This window comes from Poecilia latipinna, unplaced genomic scaffold (assembly GCF_001443285.1).
Source record: "Poecilia latipinna isolate Pla-1442-1.1 unplaced genomic scaffold, P_latipinna-1.0 Scaffold643, whole genome shotgun sequence".
NCBI classification, from domain to species: Eukaryota; Metazoa; Chordata; class Actinopteri; order Cyprinodontiformes; family Poeciliidae; genus Poecilia; species Poecilia latipinna.
In genome coordinates, this window is record NW_015113259.1 from 79,797 (window position 1) to 84,204 (window position 4,408).

The 4,408-nt window shown below is 43.4% G+C and overlaps 1 protein-coding gene across 3 annotated transcripts in view; it reads right to left on the reverse strand.

Moving 5' to 3' along the window:
• nedd4a (NEDD4 E3 ubiquitin protein ligase a) overlaps positions 1–4,408 on the reverse strand; it is a 41,307-nt gene that overhangs the window by 12,440 nt on the left and 24,459 nt on the right. The gene's annotated exons all lie outside the window — the stretch shown is intronic.

Sequence of the window (4,408 nt, forward strand, 5' to 3'; positions counted from 1 at the left end):
CGATGTAAGACGCAGGTTCTGCTCTCGCTGTTGAACCGCTGCTACAGGTAGTAATATTTCACAGACGGAGCTTCGCTTCTGCTCCACCTGGTAGTGACTCTCACACCGAACCTCTGCTTAAAGCTGCAGCATCTAACTTAAAAAAATAAATTTTACATACGTATTAAAACTTTCGCTGTCCTAACATGAGACAGAGAATCTCTGAGAAAAGAATCGATTTCCTCCCTGATCTGCATAATTACTCCGCTCAGTCAGATCAGCCAATCAGAGCTAGCAGTAATCAGCTAGCCGCCATGCTATCAGGAAGTTTTCATTCAGTAACTCTGGATTGTTTATTGTAATGGATACTGTTTTTGCCTTTGAATGTTAAGTTTTATACTTGAATTTTTTTGGCAATGTTGAGAGGTTTTATTTTGGCTCTTTGCATTATTTAGCCTCTTCAGAGCTTTCATATGTTTTCAGTCTGTTAAAGATAGTATTATCAATAGCAGTACAATTTGCACAATGACCGTTTTGTTCTTTTCATGGAAAAAGTTATTAAAAACAAGTTTTTGTCTAAATTAAGGTGAATTCATGGTTCCTTTTTCCACATAATGTAACCGGTAGTGCTTATGATTAAAAAAATAATAATTATGCATCAGCCCTCATGGGTGATCACGCTAGCTCATGGCTAGCGTATGGCTAGCTCGCTGTTACTGTCTCTTACTCTGCAGTTGTGGAGTCACAATGTCTGGGATCATGAGCGCCCCCTCCCATGAGGCAAGAGAACTGTCTGCCTCACCTCGAATCTGTTCGCCGTTTATGATCACTCCTCACGTTACACACAAAGCTGGTGACTAAAAAACACTGTGCATTATATACATAAGCTAAATTATGGAAAATCTGTTTATATGTTAAATGTTTTTTAGCCATTTTATTGGCAACGTAAAGACAGGAGGAGCATGCCCTCATCGTATATAGATAGATAGATAGATAGATAGATAGATAGATAGTTGCCATGGCGCCACCTTATATGGCTGCGGCTGCTTCAGCTCCTGGTAATACAACAAATTTATTGCTTAATTCAATGTCTTCTTCTACAATAGTTCAGAGAAACAGTGTAAGTACAATAGTTCAGATAAACAGTGTAAGAACAGTCTATGACCGTCAGACTATGTTAATATTGAGCAAATTCAACTTCATAAATTTTAAGATACGGACAACTTTACAAAGCCTTAGACTGCTACGTCAGTTAGATCAGTTAGAGCAGTTGAATCCAGCTAACTACACAGCAGCAGAATCTTCCAACAGCCCAGGCCCACTGAGACATAGAGACACATGGAGACACCAGAGAAGACGTGAGAGAAAACAAAAGAGAGGGTGTCATGGTGGACTTACAGCTAAGCTAAAAGCTAACCCTTTCCGATCGCCGCTTCCCTCCATCTTCCTTGCTAATGTACGATCCCTTGAAAGCAAGTTGGACTACGTGAAGCTGGATTTAACCACCAAAAGGGAAACAAGAAACTGCTGCATTCTCATTTTCTGTCAGACATGGCTAAACTCATCTGTCCCTGATCATGCCATCAGCCTGGAGGGACTAACAACTTTTAGAGCTGACAGGAGCCATGCTCTTACTGGTAAATCCAAGGAAGGTGGTGTTTGTACTTAAATTAACAACAGCTGGTGTAACAACGCCACCCTGGTCTCCAGTCATTGCTCTGTGGACATTGAGTTCATGATTGTGAGATGCAGACCTTTCTACTTACCCCAGGAATTATTTTTGCTGTCTACATCCTGCCCAGCGCCAACACCAAGCAAGCACTGAGTACTCTTTACCATGCCATCAGTGACAGACAATCCAGAAACCCCGAGGGTGTTTTTATTGTTACTGGAGACTTTAGCCAGGCTAACATGAAGACTGTTCTTCCTAATTTCCATCAACATGTGGATTTTCCAACCGGAGGAGAAAACACGCTGGATTTGGCCTGCACCAATATCAAGAAGGCCTTCTGAGCAGCTTCCCGCCCCCATCTCGGCTCCTCAGATCATCTTTCGGTTATGCTCATCTCAGCATACCAGCCACTGCTCACCAGACAGAAGCCTGTGGTGAAGAAGGTGAGAGTGTGGCTTGAAGGAGCCATGTCTGCACTGCAGGACTGTTTTGAATGCACAGACTGGGGCATGTTCAGATAGGCCGCTACGCATAACCAACACATGGACGTGGATGAGTATGCAGCATCTGTGTTATACTACATCCAGTGGTGTATGTAGATGGTTACAGCAACAAAGTCGATAGTCACACAGGCCAACCAGAAACCTTGGATGACTAAGGAGGCATATTCTAGACTGAGGGAGTGTAATGCTGCCTTTAAATCTGGTGACATGGTCGCATTTAGATCAGCGAGGGCCAATCTAAACCGTACCATCAAGGCAGCAAAACATGCCTACAGTCAAAAGATTCAAGGTTTCTTTCATGATGCCAGCAATACCAGACAACTGTGGAAGGGCATCCAGTCTAACACTGGTTATAAAACCACATCTTCATCCCACCAAGATGACATTAGCTTCCTTAATGAGCTCAACATCTTCTTTGGAAGATTTGAAGCCCTAAATAAAACCCCTGCAAGGAAAGCTACCCCACACCCTGATGAACAGGCCCTCAGGCTCATAACATCTGTTGGGCGTAAATCCCTGAGAAACATTAACATCCGAAAAGCTGCAGGTCCTGACAACATTCCAGCAAGGCTGATCAAAAAGTGTGCAGACCAGCTAGCCCACGTGCTCACCTACATCTTCGACACATCACTGTATCAGGCCATTGTCCCCTCATGTTTTAAGTTAGCTATTATTATTCCAGTGCCCAAGAAACCAACCATCACATGTCTTAATGACTTTCGACCCGTTGCATTAACATCTATCATCATGAAGTGCTTCGAGAGAGTGGTTAAGAGTCATATAATCTATGCTATCATTTGACCCCAGCCAGTTTGCATACATGCTCGACTGAAGATGCCATCTCCACTGCTCTTCATCTGAGCCTGGTACGCCTGGAGAAAAGAAACACCCACGTACGGATGCTTTTTTTTGGACTTCAGCTCAGCATTCAATACGATCATCCCCCAGGACTTGGTATGCAAACTGGTCCCCCTGGGCTTCAATACTCCACTGTGCAACTGGCTGCTGGACTTTCTCACGAACACAACTCAGTCTGTCCGTGTGGGTAATAACACCTCCAATATCATTTCTTTAAACGCTGGTTCCCCCCAGGGCTGTGTCCTGAGCCTCCTGCTGTTTACCCTGATGACCCACGACTGTCATCCCAGGTTTAACACCCAACCACATCAAGACATATGCAGACGACACAACAATTATGGGACGACAATGAAGTGAACTACAGAAAAGAGGTACAACATCTTGTGGACTGGTACAGAATAAACAGCCTGCTCCTGAACGTCGACAGGACAAAAGAGATCATTGTCGACTCGACCCAACCACACACCTCTCTGTCCTCATCAACGGCAAAGCAGTGGACATCGTCAGCAGCACTAAGTTCCTGGGGGTGCACATTACAGACAACCTCAGCTGGACAACTCACATCGCTTCACTGGTGAAAAAAGCACAGCAGCGCCTGCAGTTTCTGAGACGAATGAGAAGAGCTTCGCTCCCCTGTCCCATCCTCTCCACCTTCTACAGAGGAACCATTGAGAGCCTGCTGACCAGCGGTATCTCCATCTGGTCTGGGAGCTGCAAGGTCTGAGAAAGATGCAGAATTTAAACGCAATAAAATGATATGAGTTAATGGAAGATTTTCAGTTACTAGCCCCCTAACATGCCTCTTATTAATTTAATTTGATCATATTTTTTATTTATTTATTATTTTATTTTTATTTTTTCACTAATTTTAGCATTTTGTTCAAGCCTCTGTTCCCAATTATTCATATCATATTCTCCATTTGACCCTGCAGGCAGAGTGACCAATTAAAAATAAAGAAGAAGCCATGACTCACTAGCATAAAGAGTGACAAAGGCATCTATTTCTAAACACCAGCATAAAATCAGATTGAGTTAATAAGGTCACAAAAGAACGTCACATCTATAGATAATGTGACAAACAACTTCTGTCACCGTGAGGATTTTGGCAACACTCCTATTCTTTCTGTGCTTCTGATGAACAAAGAATGTCCCCAGTTGAACAGCAGTTGTGGCCTGTAGGTATGTAGAGTACCTGCTTTACAGCTCTGTGGGGATAACACAGAAGCAGCCTGAGATCCTAGGGAAATACACAATACACATCACAGCTGTGATCAACTTTCAAGCTTTGTTCTCTAGACATGAATCCACAATTTAAGACGGGGAAATCTCCGCTGGCCTGAAACGCAATGTAGGTGTTGTCCCAGGTTGCTGTTTAGACGTACAGATTCGCTGGTCT